This window comes from Pan paniscus, chromosome 18 (genome assembly GCF_029289425.2).
Source record: "Pan paniscus chromosome 18, NHGRI_mPanPan1-v2.0_pri, whole genome shotgun sequence".
Taxonomy (NCBI): domain Eukaryota; kingdom Metazoa; phylum Chordata; class Mammalia; order Primates; family Hominidae; genus Pan; species Pan paniscus.
This window is the reverse complement of record NC_073267.2, coordinates 96,570,392-96,596,043: the sequence shown is the minus strand read 5'-3', so window position 1 is coordinate 96,596,043 and position 25,652 is coordinate 96,570,392. Positions and strand designations below refer to the sequence as shown.

Below are 25,652 nucleotides of genomic sequence, written 5' to 3'. Positions count from 1 at the left end.
AGAAACTAAAAAGGTTTTTTGTTTTTGTTTTTTTTGAGAGGGAGTCTCGCTCTGTCGCCCAGGCTGGAGTGCAGTGATGCGTTCTCACCTCACTGCAATCTCCACCTCCCAGGTTCAAGTGATTCTCCTGCCTCAGCCTCCTGAGTAGCTGGGATTACAGGTGTGTGCCACCACACCCGGCTGATTTTTGTATTTTTAGTAGAGATGGTTTCACCATGTTGTCCAGGCTGGTCTCAAACTCCTGACCTCAGATGATCCACCTGCCTCAGTCTCCCAAAGTGCTGGGATTACAGACGTGAGCCACCGCGCCCGGCCAAAAAAGGTAACTTTGTAGATGTCTGAGCTTTTTAGAGCTGGAGTCCTGCCATTCGAGGGTGAATTACATGATTTTCAAGAGTACCACTGACCACATGGTTCTTGTTCGATTTGGAAGTGACTCTGTTGTATGTGGTGATCCACCTATGTACTGTCCGGGAAGTCCTTACCCCTGGGGTCCAGTCTCAGGGCGATGCAGTCATCAAAGAAGCCAAATCCAGCAACCAGAGGACATCTTTAAAAAAAAAAAAAAAAAGCCAAGTTGCTCACTCACATCTCTCAACCAACGCGAAGGGCACGCCTGGGCCACAGAGAGCACTGCGTTTTCACACTTTCCTATTTGCGCTATTCATCCCCCCACCCTGCCCCATCTCTGCCTTTCCTGACACAGAAACAAGGCCCACCTGTCTTCACCTTGTGTGACATATAAAAGCCCAAAATGTCAGTGTGGGAAGTCAGGGTCCTTCTTTGGTGGTGAATGGAATCCTCTTTATTGGGTGGTGGGGGGATGACTGTCACACACGAGAAATTCTCATCTTACGCGTTGTGTCTGTCACTGTTCCCAAAAAGAGGGTGTGGGTGTATGAAAGGCACCTGCCGGGTTTTCCTCTTCTAACCCTCAGTGTGGTGAGGACACACCTCTACTCAGCCACCATGCATGCCTGCGTCTCAGACCAACTCTTCCATCAAACATTCTGCCTCCAGCTTTAGTCTCATCACACTGGCCAGCAGGGTGTCTCTCTCTGGGGTTCTTTCTCGCTAACCCCTGGACAGTTCCTGCCTTCTCTCAATGGTCCCCACACCTCACCCCTGCCTTCTCTCAGGGGTCCTCACACCTCCCCCCTGCCTTCTCTCAGGGGTCCTCACACCTCCCCCCTGCCTTCTCTCAGGGGTCCTCACATCTCACCCCTGCCTTCTCTCAGGGGTCCTCACACCTCACCCCTGTCTTCTCTCAGGGGTCCTCACACCTCACCCCTGTCTTCTCTCAGGGTCCTCACATCTCACCCCTGCCTTCTCTCAGGGGTCCTCACACCTCACCCCTGCCTTCTCTCAGGGGTCCTCACACCTCCCCCCTGCCTTCTCTCAGGGTCCTCACACCTCCCCCCTGCCTTCTCTCAGGGTCCTCACACCTCACCCCTGCCTTCTCTCAGGGGTCCTCACACCTCCCCCCTGCCTTCTCTCAGGGGTCCCCACACCTCCCCCCTGCCTTCTCTCAATGGTCCCCACACCTCCCCCCTGCCTTCTCTCAGGGGTCCTCACACCTCACCCCTGCCTTCTCTCAGGGTCCTCACACCTCACCCCGTCTTCTCTCAGGGTCCTCACACCTCACCCCTGCCTTCTCTCAGGGGTCCTCACACCTCACCCCTGCCTTCTCTCGGGGGTCCTCACACCTCACCCCTGCCTTCTCTCGGGGGTCCTCACACCTCACCCCTGCCTTCTCTCGGGGGTCCTCACACCTCACCCCTGTCTTCTCTCAGGGTCCTCACACCTCACCCCTGCCTTCTCTCAGGGGTCCTCACACCTCACCCCTGTCTTCTCTCGGGGGTCCTCACACCTCACCCCTGCCTTCTCTCAGGGGTCCTCACACCTCACCCCTGCCTTCTCTCGGGGGTCCTCACACCTCACCCCTGCCTTCTCTCGGGGGTCCTCACACCTCACCCCGTCTTCTCTCGGGGGTCCTCACACCTCCCCCCTGCCTTCTCTCAGGGGTCCTCACATCTCACCCCTGCCTTCTCTCGGGGGTCCTCACACCTCACCCCTGCCTTCTCTCGGGGGTCCTCACACCTCACCCCGTCTTCTCTCAGGGGTCCTCACACCTCCCCCCTGCCTTCTCTCAGGGGTCCTCACACCTCACCCCTGCCTTCTCTCAGGGGTCCTCACACCTCACCCCTGCCTTCTCTCAGGGGTCCTCACACCTCACCCCTGTCTTCTCTCAGGGTCCTCACACCTCACCCCTGCCTTCCTTCAAGCGTCCTCACACCTCCAGAATTTTCCTCCCATCCCTTCTAAGCATGTGCACAGGGCCGAACTCTTCTGTCCTGTAGGGCTCCATCCCAGAGGCCTCCTGGGTGCCACCCCTCACCCTGCTTCTGGCCCTGTGGGCCTTTCTCTAGATGTTGGGGTCAGCTCTTATCCCCCCAACTACAACATCAAGACTTCCTTGAGGGCTTCCTTGTGGGCCCTTGGCCAAGAGTCCAGCATAGACAGGTTGGGGTAACTTTGAGGTTCTGGGAGCAGAGCACCTGCCCCAGACTAAAGGCTCAAACCATCTCTGCTCAGCAAAGCCAGGCATGATGTGCTCGCCAAGGCCCTCGGCAAGAGAGGCAGTGGGGCCTTCAGGACGCTTGGAGGGGCTTGGCGAGGTCCATCCTGAGAGACCTGAGAGGGGCCCGCAGCTCAGCTTCAAGTGGGGAGAGTGGAGAGGAGACTTGGGGGCCACACAAGTGCCCAGGGAGGAGAATGGAGGCAGGGAGGGAGGCCTGGAGGCCCGGACGCGGCCGTTAGACGGCTTCAGAGTGTGGCTTCCTGACCCTTGCAGCTCACGATACGATCGCCCAATGGAGCAAAGAAGAACACCCCAGGGAAAGAAAGAGGATGGAGAGGGGGCCCTCTTTGGTCTCCTGCTTACAGAAACATTGGTTTTCTAGTGCAGCTACTTCCTGCTAATTCATTCTAAGGACACAAGATGGGCTCAGCCACCCCCTGGAAGCTACTCCCATTCCCCTCAAACGGCTGGCACCCAAAGTGGACCGCAGGCTTCACAGCTGGGGCTCTAGGGCCAGGCAGGCCCAAAGGAGCATCTCAGATTTCTGTCCTTGCTGGAGTTTGACCTTGGGCAAGACACACAGCTGTCCTGAACCTAACGAGTCTTGTTTCTAAACTGGGGTAATAATGGCACCCACCTGGCGGTTGGTGGAAAAGGCTGAATAGGATGTGTGCTCCCAGTGCTCGGGCCAGAGCCTGCCACTTAGCATTTGCTCAATAAATAAGAGAAAGACTGGTGGGAGGAGGAGAGTTAGAGCACCACCGTCCCTGAAACAGAGGTGCAGAACGGCCAGGAGTGACAGGCACCACTTGCGCAGCTCAGGACACACACCCAGAGCCACCTCTGATGGTTAATATTAAGTGTCAACCAGATTGGATTGAAGGATGCAAAGTATTGTCCCTGGGCGTGTCTGTAAAGGTGTTGTCAAAGGAGATTAACATTTGAGTCAGTGGACTGGGTGAAGCAGACCCACCCTCAGTGTGGGTGGGGACTATCTAATCCATCCAGTGCAGCTAGAACAAAGCAGACTTGCTGAGTCTTGTGGCCTCCATCTTTCTCCCGTGCTGGATGCTTACTGCCCTCGAACATCAGACTCCAAGTTATCCAGCTTTTGGACTCTGGTGCTTACACCAGTGATTTGCCAGGGGCTCTCGGGCCTTTGGTCACAGACCGAAGGCTGCACGGTCGGCTTCCCTACTTTGGAGGTTTTGGGACTAAGAGTGATTCACCACTGGCTTCTCAGATCCTCAATTTGTAGACAGGCTTTCGTGGGCCTTTACCCTGTGATCGTAAGAGTCAATTCTCCTTAATAAACTCCCTTTCATATATACATATATTCTATTAGTTGTACCCCTCTAGAAAACTCTGACTAATACACCACCTTCAGTGCTCCTGTTCTTGACTAATCAGCCAGAGGCCAATCACAGAGGTCGGGGCTCATGGGAAGAACAAGGGAGGGGCCCCACCCAGGAGGAGGCCCAGGTCCGTTGAGATGAGATCTGCATGTAAATGCCATGGAATGCATCCCTGTCCCTGCACTTGGATCCAAAATGGGCCCTCTGTGGATGTGGACTGGTAGGACTATTGCACTTGGCATTCTGAGATCTTGGCTGGATTGTTCTTCATAAGCAACACCATTGCTATTGTCATTACATAGAACAAAAATGAAGTCATGGATATAAAGAAGGCCCCCAGGTTGGACAAAATCATTCCTTTGCCTACATTCCTGAGACCCACAGAGGGGACCGCCTTGTGCCCAGTCCAGCTGGGAGGACCAGAGCAGCAGGGATGGGGTCTGCGTGCATGCTCAGCCCCACCATCAGCTCTGACCTTTTCCTGAGGCAGCTCCAAGGGAAATATATCAGGATGCTGTGGCTTGGAAGGGTTACTTATTTATGGAGGGATAACTCTAAGAGGTTTAAGTAAACTTCCCCTCTTTTAAAATTCCATTTTGGTAAATGTCTCTATGTTTCTCACCCGTCTCTGCCTCGTCTCTCTCGGGAATCACCAAAGCTGCAGGTGCCGGGTGGTCATCCCACACGGGGTCTTTCTTCCTCTGTACCCTCCCTTCCTACCTGGTTGTCTCAATCGGAACCCCCAGGTGCAGTCTTAGTCTTATTTTCTATTTTATTTATTTATTTATTTTGAGACGGAGTCTCACTCTGTCACCCAGACTGGAGTGCAGTAGCACGATCTCAGCTCACTGCAGCCTCCACCTCCCAGGTTCAAGAGATTCTCCTGCCTCAGCCTCCCGAGCAGGTGGGATTACAGGCAACCACAACCATGCCCGGCTAATTTTTGTATTTTTAGTAGAGACAGGGTATCACCATATTGGCTAGGCTGGTCTCAAACTCCTGACCTCAAGTGACCAGCCTGCCTCAGCCTCCCAAAGTGCTGGGATTACAGGCATGAGCCACTGTGCCCGGTCAGTCTTATTTTCTAATCAAAGTTATTTGAGCTCTTGCAATGGCCCCTTCCTATATGGATACCGCAGTATAAAACATGATCATTTTCTTAAATGTGGGAACTGTCTCCTTGGTCTGAGGAAATGCAGGTTCAAATCCCAGCTCAGCCACTGCTCAAGTGGATAACCTTGGTCAGGTTATTTAGCTTGCCTACGTAGGGTTTCTCAGTGTTTCACTCTGTGCTAATAGTGCATATAGGGGAAAGCATATGCTTACCAGGAGTTCCCAGACAAAAGCAGACTATCATAAACCTAAATTCATTCCCAAGTCATAGGGTTTATCTTGGAAACGCACACCATTTTTTATGCTGATAATCTATTGCTGTCGTAGACACGTTATTTGCCTACTCAATGTCCATTTTTCTCCCTCATTTACAGAATCTCTTAATTATTGGGTGCTTTCATGGTTAATCACTGAACAACAAAGAATCACTTAATAATTGGATGCCTATCTAAAAACACTCCCCAAATTCCTTTGCATACAGACATGACCAACATGCTGAAGTCAATATGTAGGGGTTTCCAGGAAGGCTCTTTAAGAAGAACCAATTTGCCTGGAAGATACCTCTCACCCTTTCCTCCTTCCTCCTGCCTGGATGTGATGACAAGCCCTTTGGCAGCCATTTTGTGCTAATGAGGCAATCTCTAAGTGAAGCTACATGTTTTGGATGGTGGAGCAGAAAGGAAAATAAGCTCGGGTATTGATGACACCAAGGGGTCACCATTCCTTCACATAAAGAAGGAACTCCCAATTCATGTGAGCCATTTGTATTTTAGGTCTCTATTATCAGCAGCTAAGTATAATTCTGAGATCAGTTATGATGATTGTTTCAGTGTAAAAATATTTGCAACAACTCACCATGGAGCAAACTAATGCTCTGGAAATAAGTGTCCTCACTCTTCTAGGTGTTCTGTCCCCCAGTTCACTGTGTCCCTCCCCGGCATGCATGCCCCAGAGAAAGAAGCCTGGTATGGTGGGGGCCATGGCCTGCACTTCCACTCAGAACCACCCCTGCTCTGCCCCCTGCCCTTCTGATGGAGCGAGCACCCCTGGAGCACCACCTATAACTCCAGACCCAAATGTGCTCTTTCCTTGCCTGGCTCAGAGTGGCTCCCTGGCCAACATGATGGGGGCCAGCTAGGAGAGGGGATGGAGCCCCGGCAGTGAGCTGTGTCCCCAACGTCAACTTGACTGCTGATGGGCTGGGTGATGTTGAGTGTGATCTTTGACCTCTTTGGTATCCTTGACTTCCTTCATACATTGAGGGGGTTGAAGCAGATGTCCCCTCCTGAGACACAACTCACAAGGACCTTGGAGTGATGTGGTGATGAATTGGAGCTTTATGGTCACAGAGAGTTGAGTTCAAATCTTGACGGTGTTATTCACCTGCTGTTTGAACCTCTGGTTTCTGTAACATTTCTCTCTAGCACTGTGTTCATGACATGGGGATAATGAGACACCCACCTCACACAGTGCGGGTATAAGAGTCTGCTGGGGCGGCCACAACAAAGGGCCATAAACCAGGTGGCTTAGAACCACAGAAATTTGTTCTCCCATGTTCTGGAGGCCATGAGTCTGAGATGGAGGTGTTGGCAGGGCTGGTTCCTTCTGGGGCTCGAGGGACACTTTGCTGCAGGCCTCGCTCCAGTTCCTGGTAGCCTCAGGGGTTCCGTGGTTCCTAGAGCACCGTCTCCTCCCAGTCTTCACATCGCCTCCCCTCTGTGCATGTCCATCTCTGCATCCAGATTCCCCCTTCTATAAGGACCCAGTCATACCTAGGAGGCCCACCACCCTGTGACACTGTCTCAAGCTGATCATCTACATAAGGCCCTATTTCCACATAGGGCCACATTCACAGGTATCGTGGGTTAGGACTTCAATGCTTTTTTGGGGGGACAGAATTCAATCCATAAGAGGAGTTGGCTTATTCATGTCAAGTCCTGCCCTGCAGCCTCTGAAGGTGCTAATCCCCCAGTCATATTCTCTGTTGCCATTATTCTCTACCCTGTTGTCAACGGAGTAGGTTTTCGTCAACAAGAGCAAAGAGGGCTGCACCCACGCCACTCATTCCGCTGTGGAGGTTTGCAGCTGACAGTAGCAAACCTCGCTGACTTGGTGAAATCATTCTCTGACCTAAATGGTTGACTGGGAGCTGGAGCTGACCTCCTCCTTCACACTTGTTGGACAGACAGACCTAGCCAAGGGGTCAAAAGTTCCAAATCTCTCCAAATTCCTCAGGCGTTGAGATTGTATTTTACCACGGAATGAAATTTATTCGAAGGTTTCTTCATTTTGCACAGACCTTGCCAGAACATGCCATGCAGAAAGAGTGGCTGGAAATTCTAGTCAGGCCCCAGCTTTGCCTGTTTTGAAATTGGTTCCTCTTCTTCTGATTCCCCGCTTCCTATCTGTAGGGAAGAAATTCAAAATATTCACCATTTTCCACCTGTCTTCACCACTTTGAGGTTTCTGAACATGGCGGCTCTTTGGAAACAACTAGAGAAATAGGCAGTTGCCATTCTGTTTGTGAGCAGAGAGGGGCCTGCCTGTGGCATTTTTGGATTCAACACTCACTGGGCTTCTCCCAATGTCCTTGATAAATAAATCATCTTTAAATGAGACAGTCTTTGAATAGCTGAGCAGTGACCTAAAAAATTAAGGCTATTAGGAAATGGGAAACACGTCAGCCTCTGAGTCACTGGTTCTTTTTATTTTTCATGTATGTGTTGAATCTGTGTGAAATTCCTTCCCCCCCACCCCCAATTATAAATAGAAACCAATGTGTTTTTCAGTTGGGCTTTTTTTTTTATGAGGTTTTTCCCACAGACAAAAGGGATTTTCACTTTCAGGAAGAAGGGTTGCCAAAGAACAGAGGTCTGTAAGATGGAAGTGGATTGGGGCCACGCGTCTCCTCTCCAGATTCAGCCTTGGCGTGCTGTCCTCTGCCGGATACCCGGGCTTTTTTTTTTTTTTCTTGAGCCTCTTGCAGCTTAGAGAAAAACACCCCAAAGTAGGAGTTAGAAGATGCAAGTCTAGCCTCCATCACCGTGGCTCACTGGTGATCCAGCGTGGAACCCGCCTTTGCTCATCGGACGCAAGTCTAGCCCCCATCACCGTGGCTCACTGGGGATCCAGCGTGGAACCCGCCTTTGCTCATCGGACGCAAGTCTAGCCCCCATCACCGTAGCTCACTGGGGATCCAGCGTGGAACCCGCCTTTGCTCATCGGACGCAAGTCTAGCCCCCATCACCGTGGCTCACTGGGGATCCAGCGTGGAACCCGCCTTTGCTCATCGGACGCAAGTCTAGCCCCCATCACCGTGGCTCACTGGGGATCCAGCGTGGAACCCGCCTTTGCTCATCGGACGCAAGTCTAGCCCCCATCACCGTAGCTCACTGGGGATCCAGCGTGGAACCCGCCTTTGCTCATCGGACGCAAGTCTAGCCCCCATCACCGTGGCTCACTGGGGATCCAGCGTGGAACCCGCCTTTGCTCATCGGACGCAAGTCTAGCCCCCATCACCGTGGCTCACTGGGGATCCAGCGTGGAACCCGCCTTTGCTCATCGGACGCAAGTCGAGCCCCCATCACCGTGGCTCACTGGGGATCCAGCGTGGAACCCGCCTTTGCTCATCGGACGCAAGTCTAGCCCCCATCACCGTGGCTCACTGGGGATCCAGCGTGGAACCCGCCTTTGCTCATCGGACGCAAGTCTAGCCCCCATCACCGTGGCTCACTGGGGATCCAGCGTGGAACCCGCCTTTGCTCATCGGACGCAAGTCTAGCCCCCATCACCGTGGCTCACTGGGGATCCAGGGTGGAAGCCGCCTTTGCTCATCAAATATCAGTTGGCTCATCTGGTGCTGTTCCGCTCAATTAGCAGCTAAACTGGCCTTGGCGCTGAGAGTCTGAACACTGCAAGATATGCAGAGAGGAAAAAATCTCCGCAGCTCTCAGAAGCCTGGATGGGAAGACCACTGATGAGGGAAGAAGAACAGAGGAGGTGGCGTGGCACTGGACATGGGAGGACAAAGGAGCCTCTTCCCCAGGCCACGGGGAAACGGACACAGGGACACTAGAGGCAGCCGGTGCATCAGGATCTGCCCGAGAGACTAAGAACCTGGCCTCACAGATCCACAATCTCTTTTCAGCAATTCCAATATCCCAAACGTGAAAATCTAATAAAAAAATAATAAAAGCTCAACTGGCAGCGAAACCTGCTACCCTGAACATGCGTGAGACTGTCTTTAATCTCAGTTTCTCCCTCTTAGCTTGAATGCTGAAACACTCCCTGCAGAACTGTTCGTGAAAGGCTGCCCCAAAACCTGTGGGGAGTTATATTATGTGGGGTCTGTGCACCATGTTACCTTCCACGACCCATGACACTTCGAATTATGCATGCATCTGGCCCCAGGGGTTTCAAATAAGGGTTTGGGGACCTGAGATAATCTCATTTGGAATTGTCACCAGTAATCAAGTGTCCCCGTGCAATGTATCAGAGTTGCAAAGTGCTAGCCTGTAGGATGACCTGGAGATAGATTTTATTGAGTGACCACTGTGTTTTCAATTTTTTGGTGTCCTTGGTTGGGAGCAAGGTCATACCTAACCCCTGCTGCCTCCTTCCTTTGGGTACCTGCATGCTCTTGAAGGCATTTGAGGTGACAACCCTGCCATGTGAAACAATGTCCCTGCAGGGAGAGAACTGATGACCGAGATGGGCTCCCCAAATCGCCAGCCTTGCATTCATTCATTCTGCAAGCAACGGCAGAGTGATGTTTGCTTACAATATTTGTGATCTGACAGCAATGTTTAAGTGTTAGTTATTAGTAAAATACTGGGGGAGCCTTCCAGAGCTGAGTTACTTGCACTGCCCAATTTGTTCTCTGGCTGGGTGTTGACTGGGCCCTTCCTTGGGGTGTCCTGAGTGGGTATTTCAGTACCCTACTTCCGGGGCTATCTTCAGGACTACGCAGCCCTGTGGCACTGCTCTCAGACCCATTTTACAGATGAGGAGGCCAAGCCTCAAAGATGGTTCATCACTTGGCCCCAGGTTCTACAATAAAAATGGAAGGATTTGGGTTGCAACCTGGCCTTCTGTCCCGGCTCTTTCGTAGCACAGTGCAGTGCTGCAGAATAGAAGGATGCTCGAGGATGTCGCTTTGGGATTAATGTCCCCATTGAAAACTCACAGCCCAGGGCCACCTGCACTTACAACACGGCCTGATGGCGGCAGACAAGGCTTCCTTCTGCTTCCCGCCTGCATCTCAGCCACACACGATTATTGAGAACACACTGAGTGCTGGCCGTGGCTGCTGAGGACAGACTGGTGAGCAAAGGAATAAGGCCCTTGTCCTCCTGCAGCTTAGAACCCGCCGCAGTGAGTCAGACGTCGAGGAAGCAGTGGAAGATACAGGGGAGCTAATTCCAGATGGTGGAGAGGGCTGCAGGGGGAGTCAGTGAGACGAGTCAGCTGGGCTCCTGAGGAGGCAACACCTGAGCAGAAAGGCCAGAGATGCGTCCTGGGCAGAATGAACCGCACCTGCGAAGGCTTACAGCAAAGGGCCGGGGCCCACAGCACGTTCCTGTCCACCCGACCCAGACATTGAGTCGTGTCCTGGCAGCACCTGTTGGAGGCAGTTGGGAGACAGCGTCACTGGGACCCACAACACCCACACCCGTCCCATCATTCCATGATGTTATGGCAGGAAAATGGAATGGGCTCTTCCAAGAAGTTCCCAAGGCAGTTGAAAATATTGGAGTTAAGACTGTGTGGCCTGCGTTCAAGTCCTGGCTCTGCCCATATGAACTGACTTGGCTTTGAATAAAGCCCTTTTTCCTCTGTCTCTCTTTTTTTTTAATCTCTTTTCTGTCCTGTAAAATGGACATCCGACACCTACCTCATAGTGTTCTTGTGAGAATTTCATGAAACGATGTAGAAGAAAGACCTACGTAAGCCTCAAAGCACAGGAGGAAACGCATTCCTAATGCTGCTCCTGCTGCTGCTGCTGTTGTGGATAATGATAAAGGCCCTTAAAGTGGTGCCTTAAAATCCGAAATGTTGACAGGGGAACCTCAAACAGCCTTTTAGGAACTGCGGCCATGAGCTCAGATGGGAAAGTCTGAATGCCAACTACTTGTCAATCTGAATAAGGCTCCTGTTAAAAGGCGGATTTCCAGTCAATGCTTGTCGCCCCTGGCCCCACACACATTTCACAGGGACTTCAGGCAAGAGGCATAAACTCTCCGGCCTTCGTTTCTTTTCCCTTTGGCATATGAGACGCGCTTGGAATAAGTGATTCCCTCAGGCCCATCCAGCGGTGATAGCTGCAGGTATGCAATGCAGGGTTCCCCCGACTGTACTCCATATCTGTCTCCCCTGACCCCTCACAGAGCCCTCCCTCCACCTCTGAAACGCCCAAGTTTACCTCTTTCCCCAGATCAAACTTCAGAAGCCAAGCCTTCGTCACCACTGTGGACAAGAACACTGACCAGCCACCTTGGCCCCAGCCTGGGGGCAGTGCACAGAGTGGAAAGTACATGTTGTAAGTGGGGCATCTTCCTTGGGAAAGATTTGCCAAGTCTCTGTAAATGGAACTCTTTCTTTCCTGACCCTTTGCCCTCCTTCAAGTGAGCTTTTAAACCTTTAAAAACTGCGCGGTTTCACTTTCAACTACACCCGAGCTTACAGTGTGTTATTTTGGCTGGAAGACTGAGCTTCGTGTGGGAGGCGTGGGTTTCACAGATCTGAGCCCAATGATATTAATGAGTGAACCGCCTGTGAGGTCTCCGGGGTCAGAGCATCCGCCCAGAGTGGCATTGGTTCAGCTGGGATCCAATGCGAGTTTCCAAGCCTGGAGCTGGGCAGCCCTCACTACTGGCACCTCAGTCTTACCCCATATGACCTCTGACTGGTCTGAAATTGCAAATGTATATTCCTGGCCCCCACCACCAGATCCAGGTTTTGTGGGCTCAAGCCTTAATACAATATGAGGATCTTTCTTTAAGGAAAGAATACAAAATTATAAATATAAAAGTAGTTACAAAAGTGAATATTCAGAAAAGAAACCATAACAAATTGCATATTTTGAAAAGCTAACAAATACTGCAAATATCACTACATCTGCAAATTAACATATTTTCACTAATTCATTGCCCGACAGACACACACCCACGATGCCTTCTTTTTGCTGCATGTTCTTGGATCTTCTTTCTTTCTTTTTTTTTTAATATAATCGCAAGTGTATGTTGATTGAAAACTATTTTTGGGGTGATTTTTGTACAGGTGTAGTTCCAGATGGCACCTGTGAAGTATGTTCAAGAATTTTGCAGGACCAGCAGCGGCTAGTAGGTTCACATTCAGCATTATTTTGATACATGTGTTAAATAGAATTCTGCCTTTATTTTAGTGGCAAGAGAATCTTTTGGGTAAGCTACTTCTGGCAAATCGGACAGAGTCAAGACCCATTGGTGCGCTGTATTCAGGAGACCCATCTCACATGCAAAGACACACATAGGCTCAAAATAAAGGGATGGAGGAAAATTTACCAAGCAAATGGAAAGCAAAAAAAGAGCAGGGGTTGCAATCCTAGTCTCTGACAAAACAGACTTTAAACCAACAAAGATAAAAAACGACAAAGAAGGACATTACATAATGGAAAAGGGATTAATTCAATAAGAAGAGCTAACTATCCTAAATATATATGCACCCAATGCAGGAGCACCCAGATTCCTAAAACAAGTTCTTAGAGATAAACCCAAAGGAACTCGTTTTCATATGATGACAATTTTGTCAACATTGTTTTCTACAGTGAGAATAGGAAGATAGATCAGCATCTGCTGGGGCGTATTTGGCTACAGTGTGATTTTGTGTGTCTTTGGTGGAAGTTAGCTTAGAAAAAATGTCTTTTAGTTTCACAATGATATAATTATGCTTCTACCTGACCCATTGATCCCAACTGAGACTGTTGTAAAAAAATTTGAGACTATAATCAAATTTGGGAAAACTTCTATTGAATTTCCTCCATGTATGAGTTGTAAGATTTCAGGTCATTTCAGGTTTTCTTGTACAATTAATAACATCACATGCTGTTTGAATTGACAGTACTGAATTTGTCATCAGTAATTTTATTTGTGGATTTTATCTTATCTACCTGAATGTCAGTTATTTTCCATCCAGCCAGCAAGAAATTTAAATATTGGTGTAATATATTAATATTACTCACTTCTCTTCAGTAACTAGGTCAGCAGTCCCCAAACTTTTTGGCACCAGGGACTGGTTTTGTGGAAGACAGTTTTCCCATGGACGGGAGTGGGTGGTGGGGATGGTTTTAGGATGAAACTGTTCCACCTCAGATCATCAGGCATTAGATTCTCATAAGGGGCCCACAACCTAGATCCCTCACATGTACAGTTCACAACAGGGTTCGAGGTCCTATGAGAATCTAATGCTTCCCCTCATCTGACAGGAGGCAGAGCTCAGGTGGTGATGCTCCCTCGCCCGGCGCTCCCCCTGCTGTGTGGCCTGGTTCCTAACAGCCCACAGACCAGTACCCATCAGCAGCTGTGGAGCTGGGGACCCCTGAACTAGGTTATCATGTCACCTAAGTGATAATTTATCACTTCCATTTGAAATTGACGTCTTCTTTTTTTTTGAAACGGAGTTTCACTTTGTTGCCCAGGCTGGAGTGCAGTGGTGCAGTCTCAGCTCACTGCAACCTCCACCTCCCAGGTTCAAGCGATTCTTCTGTCTCAGCCTCCTGAGTATCTGGGATTACAGGCACACACCACCATGCCTGGCTAATTTTTTTTTTTTGTATTTTTAGTAGAGACGGGGTTTCACCATATTGGCCAGGCTGGTCTCAAACGCCTGACCTCTTGATCTGTCTGCCTCGGCCTCCCAAAGCGCTGGGATTACAGGCGTGAGCCACCGCACCCAGCCAACCTCCTTTTTTTTTTTTTTTTTTTTGTTTTTGAGATGAAGTCTCGCTCTGTTGCTCAGGCTGGAGTGCAGTGGCGCGATCTCGGCTCACTGCAAGCTCTGCCTCCCAAGTTCACACCATTCTCCTGCCTCAGCCTCCAGAGTAGCTAGGACTACAGGCACCCACCACCACACCCGGCTAATTTTTTTTGTATTTTTAGTAGAGACCGGGTTTCACCTTGTTAGCTGACCTCTTCTTAATGAACTTCTGCTTCTGTTATGATGTGGACATTTTCAGTTATAATTCGCTTCTCAATGTCGGAAGATCTGTGCCATGCTTCATGTTCATCTCTTTTGTTTCATATTCTATTACTCAAGTCATCCATTGTTTTTTAACAAACAAATTTAAGATAAAAGAAGGTACCCTTCAAATACATCTAAATTAGGAGTCTGCGATTTCTCACTTTCTTTATTCGAATATTCCATAATCCCTTTCTAAGTTCCAACTATAGTGGGATACTCAAGCTTGATCAAACATACCATTCCCACCAAAGTGATTTTTACGAGCTGTGGCACACTTATCATCCTACACGCTGCATTGCTGAGGGTACTCCTGATGGGAATGAATTGCCATTTTCAGTGAGTCCAAGAGAATCGAGTCCTACGTTTACAGCCATGTGTATCTGTTTGGAGGAATTTTCCACAGACCAGGCTCTGCAGATTCCAACCTTTTCCATGCTCGCCTGCTCGTGTTCTTGCCGGCATCACTGGGCGTGGTGGCTTCACTGTTCCACCCTTGTCTCTGCACCTCCATGTCATGATACAGGGAAGTTGACAGAGGGGCAGGAGGAACATGCTGGAAGCCACCACACCTGGTGTCTGTATCCTGATGGCACCAGCAATGCTGCTGATGCCAGTCTACTGCTCACAGCCCAGGATCCAGGTATCAGCCTCCCCTTAGCCAAATCATGGCCCCTCCCATGCCACCAGCAGAGGTGATGGAGGGCAAGTCAGAGCAGGAGGAGACAGCTGTCTTAGCCAACTGTGATGAAAATATCTTGCAAATTTCACAAAAACATATGACCTTGGTGACATATTGGAAGAGGACTATGCAAATTCATGTCTTGAAGCTTCAGTTGCATTGGCTTCATGATAAATCCACCTCTAGATGGTCCATAGACGCCACCCTTAGGTACCCAGCTCGCAAACAGGTTGCACCCCAGGCCTCATTCAAAGCTGCAGGATCAGAGCCCTTGTTGATGCATCTGTGAGTCTCTCTGAACCAACATGTCCCTTTCTCTGTGTCCATAGCACTCCGCTTGTTGCCATGCCCAGCATCAGTTGCTAACTTGCCATGACAACTGTCCAATGAGAGTCTCTGCCATCAGAAGATGTCAGCCACTCTCAAGTACCCAGGCCACCAGAGAGGGGAAAATCTTACCCCTAAAGTTGTGCAGTGCCCAACCTATACAACCAAACATGACAGCCAGCCACCTCTCTTCCTAATCTATCCTCCCCTCTGTGGTCAGAGTGACCTTTCTGAAATGGAAACCCAACCACACACCACTCCCTCCTTGTAAGAAAACAACCTGTAGGCATCCCTGCTCCTCTCACCGTGAAGCCTAAAGCTTATAACAGGGGCTCCAGACCATTATCTACCTATCCAAGGCCATCTCTCACCATCCTCTAACTCATGCTCACAGAGGCAGAGTTCCTCGCCTCTCCGAACCCTCAACCCTGCCTCAATTTCTTTTCTCCGCCACATTGACTGGCTCCAGCCCAACCTTTAGCTTGCCCACCGCCTCCTCCAGGAAGCCTTCCCTGACCTGCCCATCCCACACACTTGGTTGGTAATTCTTTATGCACTTTTCCCAGATCCTGTACCCCCATAAGAGATTTCTTACCAAGCTGTTCTTTCATTTTTTGGCCTCTCCCATGCTCTTTTCCAATGAGGCACCAGAGAAATAGATGAACAGGATACTGGCCCTGCTCTCACGGAGCTCTGGAAGTAACCGAGAGGACAGATTCATGCGCAGCCAATCACAGACCTGGGAACGCCACTACTGTGGCAAAGAATAAGCTATCGATGTTACAGCGACCCTCCAAGGAGCCCAAGAATTTCCTGAGTTGGAGAAGAGGGGTCAGGGCAGGGGGATTCTAGAGGGGTGCGTGGGAGAGTAAACCTCACGTCCAGCAGAGACGGATGGGGGCTCCTCGCAGGGAGGGATGGGGGGTGAGAGGCTGCAGAGGTTGCCTGGGGCCTGCTGGGACTTGACCTAGCTGACAGTGGGCACCATTGAAAAAAGTGCAGTGGGAAGTGGCGGGGCCACGTTTGCATTCTAGGAGGATGTCCTGGCAGCCGGGGAGGGTGGTCTGCAGGGGCCAGAGTGGAGGCCGGAAGGTCAGTGAGGGGGTTGTCAAATGTGGCGTCCAAAGCAATGCCTCCAACTGCCAGCGGAGAGAAGTCTCATTAGCGAAAAGAAGGAGGAATTGCTCCTGCCACTTAGACTGCAAAAAACCCAAGTTCAACATAAAATAGACTTTTTATTTTCTGATTTTGCATTTTCTAATATCTGTCCTTCTTTTGCTGTTCCGTGTCATCTCCTTGTTTCCTCTCTGGTTTTCCATAAGTTCTTTGCATACTTTGTTTTCAATTTTAAAACGCATATCTTTCCGTATAAAGTTAATGGCCCTGCCTCCCTGCAGCTGGGGAGACCTGAGTTCAAATCCCAGCTCTGCTGTTTGCCGCCTGCTGTTCCTTCTTTGTGAGAGGGGAGGTTTCAGTCCCTCTCCGAAAGGGGCATGTGAAGAGGAGGTCATGCCCAGCAGATATTTACGAGGATGTCTAAGACATGGGAACTAGGACGATTGTTTTCAATATTATGCTTCTTTAAAAGGCTGTTTTAGCTGTTTAAGCAGTCCAGGCAAAGATAAGGTGCTGAGTTCTATCAAGAGAACAGAGGGAGATTAATTCCAGAGATACGTCAGGGGTGAGGACAACCTCACCTAGCAGGTGACTGTCATGCCTGTGAGAAAATACCTTTTCCAAATGGTGCCGTCCACTTCTCTCTCTCCACGCAAGGATGATGAAGTCTTCCACCTGGAGCTCCTGAGAGAACAGTGGGCGTAGTGGAAACACCGTACACCTGGCTGGGTCTTTGCAGGTGGAGACGCTGAGGGCTGTTTCTTTCCAGTCCTGGAAGACGCGGAATTTCTTCTTGGCAGCTTTGCTCGGCCTGCGTCTGAGCGGTAAGTCCAGCCCTCCCTGCCACATCTTTGCAGGCTGATACTTATTTATCCTTCACTTCTCAGCTCCAATTTCACCTTGGCAGTGAGGCCACAGCCATCTGCCAAAGGGACCCGGGTCGCTCCTTCCCACATCCTGTTTTATTCATTGTCTGAGTGGCGGCGTTCATTTTCCTGTTTACTTGTGAACTGATTTCGTTTCGTCTTCCCTCCCTGGCATGTGCACTGTGCACTACCGCATCTTCAGCACCTAAAACAATGCCTGCAACGCGGTGGACACTGAGGAAATATTGTTGGCTGGGTGAGCAAATGCCCTGCGAGCTGGTCTTTTTCCTTAACAATAGGAGGTGGTCATTTTCTCAGCAGTGCATTTGGATAGGCTTAACTTTGTAATGATTGTATGGTTTTCCATAGTAAATACTTAGTGTAGTGTGTTGAACCACTGGTTGCATTGTCTGGCATTTCTGAGGATAATCTTTAGATATATTAACATAGTAATTAATCGGAGATTAGGTATTGAGTTTGTATGGTTTTCTGGAAGTGTGTGATAATTGATACAAAGTTAGAATGAAGACCCAGATTGTAACAAAGCTTCTTCAGGTATGGCCTTCATTCTGCTGCTGCGGTGACAGTGTGAATACACGCTTGCTGCCCTACAGGCAATGTAAGCCTTTTGTTAGCCGCGACAGGCAATGTGAGCCTTTTGTTAGCCACCTTCCTTGAGACTGGCTCCCGGCACCCGCATTTCACTTCTCCCAAGCTCTCCGACTTCCACATTCCTGATGGGTGCACCTCTCCAAGGATGGGGCTGGGGAGACCAGGAGATGGCCAAGAGTCAGTGAGAAAAGATGAGTGTTGCAAATTCCTACTCAACCCACAATAACCCTCATCCAGTCTGCACACGGCGGCGGCCTTTGGGTGCTGGTGACCCGGGGGTCTTAGAAGCCAAACATCAGTGCCATCATCTGAACATCCCTGTTTCAGCCACCCACCCCCAGCTTTGCTGTCTTGGACATCCACAGAGCTGAGAGCAACCTGTGGTCTCAGAGTGTCTCCAATCAGGGCAGATGGTCAGAGTCGAAAAGACTCCTGTCCCCTATAGGAGTTTCTCATTGATACCCGCCCCCCCAACTCACCCAGGTATGTGTTTATTGCTTTGGTGGGAAATAAAACTCATGCAATAGGGGAGAATTGAAAATGTAAATGAACATATTGATGACCGATTAGATCCTTGCAATGTATGCTATGTCTTATTTGCCCTCCCTCAATCTGTTTGAAAGAAAACTGTTCTCCAAACTTCCACATCACAGTTTCTGCTGGCACTGCGTGTTCCATTTATACTATTATCCTCCCCCTAATATTTCTTCTTTAAATCAACTCATTTTCTGACTTTACCTTATTTTAAAAGAACAATTGTACAGCACAGACCTTCATGAAAATAGTCATTTCTCATTGCCATCAGAAGCTGCTATAAAAATAAAGGCAAGAAACCACACTGCCATTATTAAACTCTTCCTAGACACCGTGGCTTGCCCGAGGCTTGCAGCCCAAGCCTGCTCTAGCTTGCTAATGGAGGCAGCTAGGATGCTTGAGAGAGGCGTGGGGAGGTGCTCGGGGCTCTTGTAATTACAGAACTTCCCTTGCGATTTTCAGTACTGCCGAGTGTTCCACCTGAAGTCATTGCTCAGGTGAAATGAGTCCCACACCAGGTGCTCTGTCTGGAACTTCCCAGAGCCCGATCTGGGTGCTGTGGGCTTGTGGGCCCTCCGTGGCTCCCTGTGGTTGCAGAGGGATGAGAGGACCCTCTCACCTCTACATCAGCACACCCTCCACTGTGTGTTCACAGCCAAGTTCTCAGCCACCCCTCTCTCCTCCATCTGCTTGGGAGCTGCCTGTCCACTCGCTCCTCCTGCACCAATGATCTGCTGATTAAAAAAAAAAAAAAAGCCAGGCACAGTGGCTCCCCTGAGCTCTCAGTGTGGGTGGCTGGCTCTACAAATGGCCTCATGTACGCCTCCAAATCTCACCAGGCACAGGGCTAGGCTTATCTCCATTTTACAAACAAAGACATGGAAGTTCAGAGATGTTGAGACACTTGCTCAAGGTCACACAGCTCAAAAATGGCAAGGCTGGGACTCGAACTCAGGCCTGGCTCCAGCATCCACGTTCCTGACCATTTGGGCAAAGTTACATATAGATTTTCTGGGTTTGGCAATAACAACATGTCCCCAACTAAGGTGTCATTCACTCCATTCCCCAGGTTATGGCATTACTCATTAACATAACTATTCTATCAGGGGGCTCATTTGCAAATGCCTGTAGCAAAATTGAAACGGATTCATTCAGAGGGGATATCCTAAAACAGCTCATTTGCAGAAAGCCCCTCCCAGCTTGGAAATAGCTGTCAAGTTCCCATCCCGTTTAATGGTAACAATCAGAACTTTGCTAAACATGGATTACTTTATCCCCTTTCACAGAAGGGGACATTGAGACTCAGAGAGGTGAAGAATTTGCCCAAGATCCTCACTTATTAGTGTGGTGGGAGTGAGGCCAGAAATCCAGGCAGTCCAGGCACAGACCCAAGAGCAAGACCCTCCCACCCTAGCACCTCCCTCCTGTCCACGGCAGCAGCTCAGTTCTCCTGAGAGTGAGGGAGGGGCGGGTGGAGCCCGGGAGACTGGCCAGGGAGCTGGAGAATGTGGGACCTGAGAGTCGAAGGCTGAGAAGAGCCGAGGAGGAAGGTGTCATCTTCCAGCCAGGCTCTCTGCTCTCTGCTCCTTGTACTTGTTGATTGGAGAACCCATGATGTCGCAAGGACAGTGGAGGAAATGGTCGTCTAGACACACATCTAATTACCTGCTGTGAAAATCCCCACCGGGATGTGTGCCACAGGCAGGATGATCTGACGCCACATTCATCTGAGCCCTCCGTGACGCTCACACACAGGATGACCTGACGTCACGTTCATCTGAACCCTTGTGCCGCTTGGCATCAGCTGGGAATGGGACAGGGCTGGACTGCGCCTGCTGCGCCCCTTCTAGCTGGGGAACCCGGTGGGTGGGGGTGGTTGGTGGTTTCGTTGGTTTGTTTTAAAGCTCCCTGAGGCTCAGTTGTGTTGTCCACAGAGCAGACTTCCTGTCTTGAGCACCTGCTTTGTTTAGGCTTCCCAGCAGCAGGTAAACAGCGTGTCCCTTTGCCTCCTGCTTCCAAGGTAAGTTTCCCAATGCCCCTTGCAGGAAGGCAGGAGCATGTCATGCCCTAGTTCAGGAGGAGGCAGTGTGGGTGCAGGCTCAGGCGAGGGTGGTGCTGGAGGGATCTGGTTCTGTGAGTTCTGTCACGACTGCCACGGCTGATCGTAGCGCTGTGATGCCACCTGCCAGAGGCCTCAGCTGTGACATCTTTGCTGGAGCGCACTCCAGTGGGATCTAGGCATTGCTCCTGGTTTCCACACGTCCCACAGACTATGTGAGAGGAACTCCTGAATAAATTCCCTTTTCTGCGTCAGCTTCCTCAAGTGGATTCTGTTATTCCAACTGCAAATCCTGACTCACACACCGTCTCACAGGGTGGTTCCAAAGAAGAATCGTGGTTGTGAGTTGCTCAGCATAACGCTCCACACGCAGTAGGCACCCCGTATACAATTGTTGAATGAATGAATTAAAGAATGAATTCATGGAAAGAAAGCATGGGGCAAGGTGTCCTGCACCTGGGAACTACTCACTAAATATGTGTTATTAGGACTGATCACGACGATTATAAAATAATTATAATGCAGCCTTGAAAATAGCCACCAGCCTGTGTGCATCTGGGCAGCCAAAGAAAATATGAGTCACCGCCGTAACCATCAGGGTTATTGCCAATGTCCGGGCCCAGGTAGAATTTCTCTGTGGCTTTGAGGTTAAGACAACTAAATGTGTGGAGAAGTGACATCTCTCAGGCTGGAGGCTTTATATCCGGGGTGCAATTTACCACAACTTCTTTTGTCTCTGCCATGGCGCCTGGCAATGTTTGAATGGTGGTGGAGTTACAGCTCTCTGCAGAAGCATGGTAGAAAAACAAGATCAAGGTCACACAAAAGAGGGTTGTGTGTTTGTGGCAAACCTAGTCCACCCTGGCTGGTAGAATAACCTAAAGGCAACTGTCAAATCAGGTGGAATGAGGCACTTCAAGCTCTGTCCACCAATCTGCTGTGTTTTTCTCTTCTTTCTGTGGGTTTTGAGCCAGAATCTATTTCCAGTTCATGTCTAGTTAAATGTCTCTGTTCTCTTTGGTTTAATCACCAAGAGCAGAAAGCCATAATGAGGGCATCTCTGATCACAAAGGAATCTGTCTGTGAAAATGCTCTTGGCTGGACTCTGCTGATCTTCATCGTAAAGCCCGTGGGAAGCTCTCAGGATCAATATTCGGCCTTGTTCATAAAATCACCTAAGAAGGGTCCTGGTTTGGCCCTCTGTGATGGCTTGCGTGAAACGCTGTGCAGCACCAAGTAGGGCCTGCATTCCTCTAAACCGTTCATGTTATTTTTGGTGTGGGTGAACGAGGTTTGTTCGTGAGAATCTGACTATTGAAAACAGGCGGTGCAGATAAATGAATGGCTATCTCTGGTGCCTGCTTCGGGTATATTCCAGATGTGTCAACTTGTAAACAAAGGAGGTGTCCACTCCATGCTGGGGACCGTGTGGGCAGCTGGGTGGCTGTTGTTGGGTGGAGGTTTACACAGCAATGTCCCACAGGCCCCGGGTGCTGCCTGTGACCACCACTCCTCCCTGACAGGGTTCCAATGGGAATGGGAGAATTTGAATTCTGTATCACTGGCTGGTCTGTTCACTTCATGCCTTTGGAGGCCTGGTGATATAATTGTCTATGAATAGATGATTAGTACTTTGACCTTATGCATTAATTGACTGCCCCTAAAGATCTGGAAAAATGGATTTCAGTCTCATTCAGGGAAATGGTCAGGAATTTTCTGAAAAGACAAACCATACGGTAAAATGTGGTGATTGTCTTCATGGGGCCTGTGCATGTGGGTGGATGTTTGATGCCAAGAACTGGGTCAAAAGTAAAGATCTTGGCTATGGAAGGTGAAGAATGTGCACTGCCCCGTGGCGACCGCATCAGCACCCCTGGGGCCCCAGTCTCTGCAGATTCCGATTGTACCTGGTAACCTGGTCCACCCCTGACCTTTCCCACCTCAGAAAATGGCATCTCCATGGAACCAAATGCTCAAAGTTGCCCCAAGTCTCCTGTTGTGGTCACTTCCCTTCCCCATCCATCAGAAAACACTGCCGGTTCCACCATGAGAATCTATCTTGGATCCACCCCTTCCCATCAACTCCCACTACCTCGTGGACAGGCCCCCTCGCCTTCCCTGTGCTAGTTCAGTCCCCTCCTCATTGGTGCCTGACCCTTCTGAACCTCCTCTGCCCAGTCCATTCTCACATGAAAGCAAGAGATCCTCTTAAAATATAGTCAGGTCTGGTTCTTCCTCTGCTCAAAATCCCACAACGAGTCAAAGCCAAATTCCCACAATGTCTATAATGATGGTTCTCAAATGCTTTCCCCAGGGGACGTTTGGCAGTGTCTAGAGGCAGTTTTGGTTGTCACAAACAGGGAGCGGGGGATGCTACTGGAATCTGGTGGGTAGAGGCCAGGGGGGCTGCTAAACATCCTACAACACACAAGACAGCACCACCCCAGAGAAGCAGCCAGCCTAATACGCCAACAGTGACAAAGCTGGGGAGGCTTGACACATTCCAGGCAGACAGCTGTCATTTGCTGTCTGCCTGCAGTAGTGAATGGGGTGCGGCATTCTTGTGTAATCTGACAGAAAGTGGCCAAACTTATTTGTTCTTATCTTTGCCATCTCTACTGCATGTAGGAGGGGCCAGGAAAGATGATTGCTTTCAGTTAGGAATGCATTGAGCTGCAACTAAAAACTCAACCGTGACTTGAACAAATCCATGCATCAGTGCTCTTTTTTTTTTTTTTTTTTTTTTAATACTTTTTCTCCATATAAATGCTTGGAGATACTTCAGGGCCATTATGCTCACCTAAAAGTGTCATCATGGATCCATGTCCTTGGGACTTCCTGCCCTGCCATCCTTGACAATTGACCATCATGGTCCTTGTCACTGGATGGATTCAACAATCCAGGCATGAGGAAGGGAAAGGGGGAAGAGCACAAGACCAACCATGTCTTTCTCTTTTTAAAATGTGTTTCCAGAATCTCCACCCAGTTGCTTCCACTAATGAGACTCTCTGGAAAATATAGATTTCAGTTTTGCTATCCTAAACAAAACCCCTTAGTGAAAATATCAGGAAGGAACCATCAGCATTTGAGATGCTTCACAAACAGTGCCTACAGCCACAAGAGCACTTTATGGGCTTCTGGTTAAGATGAAGTTGTTCTTTCTTGGGGTCCTCTCACTCTGTCTGTGGAACCATTCTCCTCCTGGTCAGCTTGCCTCTAAAACTCAGCATGACATGGTCAGTGCTTAGTAAGAATACATCTTTTTCCTGAAGGAAAAACTTCATCATAGAAGTGCAAGGTTACAACAGATCCTCAAGGTCACCCACTTTTCCTAGGTAACATCTTGGATCAGCATTTACCTAAAATACATCCAGTAATGGGGACTCACCAACTTAAAAGACATCTCCAACCTCAGGGGAATCTCTGTTTCTTCATATCCAGCTAGAATTTTCCAACCTTGATCTCCACTCATTGCCTCCAGTTCCATCCTTGAGGAGATATAATCTTCACTGGTCCCAGGTTACAGAAGCCCTGGATGGTTAATGGCCCAGGAGGGATGCCGTCCATAGTTTACATTTGAGGACACTGAGGTGCTGGCTGTGAGCTTCAGATGTAGACTTCTTGGTAATTGAGTGTTCTTTCTACTAAAATCATAGAGGACAATGGCAGACCACACCCTACCCCTCTCCAGACGTTCACACTATAGCAGAGCAGGGTCTTGGCGCAAGCTCGCAGCCCACACATGTACTGCACCCTACTGTGGCCTGGAATGAGGCTTGGTCTGGGGCTACATTTATGAAAAACACAGGTGCTGACTTGGTGGGATCCCCAGCCTGGTTGGCAAGGATGATGAGTATGGCAGGTGAGCTGGGTGCTTTGAGAACATGGTGTAAGTGGATGTAGTCTGGCCTGGGGGCATCACAGAGGGCTTCCTGGAGTCAGTGATGCAGTTTGTGTCCACAACCTCCCCTTACTAAGGATATGATGACACCCTGTGCTTCCAACCAGGGGCTCAACTCTTACGATTCCTACTGGGGTATTCCTGCATGCAATCTTCCCAGAGGTGATCGGAAGAAGGTGGCCTGAGATGGCACCCTTATAGGTGAGAAATGTTCTAAATCTAGACAGTTGTGATGGTTGCCCAACTCTCAGAATATGCTAAGAACCATGGCATTGTGCTCTTTAAATGGGAGTATGTTATAGTGTGTGAATCATGTCCCAATAAAGATGTGTTTAAAATTTTTTTTTTTTTTAGATAGGGTCTTTCTTGCTCTGTTGCCCTGGCTGGAGTGCAGTGGCAGCCTTGATCTCCTGGACTCAACAGATCCTCCCATCTCAGCCTCCCGAGCAGCTGGGACTACAGGGGGATGCTACCACACCCAGCTAATTTTTGTATTTTTTATAGAGATGGGGTCTCACTATGTTACCCAGGCTGGTCTTGAACTCCTGGGCTAAAGCAATCCTTTTGTCTCAGTCTCCCAAAGTGCTGGGATTATAGGCATGAGCCACCACGCCTGGCCAAGATTTTATTCTCTAATCCACACCTGGTTAACTCACAAAACCCAGCCATGTTCATTCTGCCCAGTGGCAGTCTCTCTGGGAGTGGACAACTCAAGTCTCTGCAGTGGAGCCCCTCACTCCCAGCTCTGCTCATATCTTTCCCATCAATTAGCAACTTGGCCATCACCTCCTCCACCCACGAGAACCCCTGTACTCCTCTGACAGCCTCACAGATTATTTGGAGGTGATGCTGGGGACATTTGGACAGCAGTCAATTCTCTTTTCTGCTCCAAGTGTGGTCCTGGACCAGCAGCGCCAGCATCCCCGGCTGGGGGTGGGGGTGGGGGGCGGGGGTTAAAAATGCAGAACCCCAGGCCCCACCCTTGATATGCTGAATCAGAATCTTCATTTTAACCAGCTCCCCAAGTGGTTGGAATGTACATGAAAGCTGGGGAAGCCTCACTCCAGGGAGCCTCTTCTCAAACCAGGCTGCACACTGGGACCTTTAAGGAATAGACGTGGGACTCCTACCTCCAGAGACTGGGGTTTCATTGCTTTGGGGACATCCCCTGTATGGCAAAGTGGCAACAGTCCCCAGGTGATTCTACCATGCAGCCTAGGTTGAGAAGCCCTGATCTGGTGCACACAGAAATTTTGCTTTACATGGTTATTTTGTCTAAAGCCAAAGCGGTTC

General features: G+C 49.7%; 1 long non-coding RNA gene across 2 annotated transcripts in view; it reads left to right on the top strand.

Moving 5' to 3' along the window:
- The window catches only part of LOC117976316 (uncharacterized), a 398,679-nt gene that overhangs the window by 314,664 nt on the left and 58,363 nt on the right, over nucleotides 1-25,652 (top strand). The window contains exon 7 of one of the 2 annotated variants that reach the window (XR_010110319.1): nucleotides 17,045-17,211. The exons of the other annotated variant lie outside the window; for it this stretch is intronic. This is a non-coding gene — a long non-coding RNA (uncharacterized LOC117976316). The remainder of the gene's footprint in view (nucleotides 1-17,044; nucleotides 17,212-25,652) is intronic. 2 annotated transcript variants of the gene reach the window in all.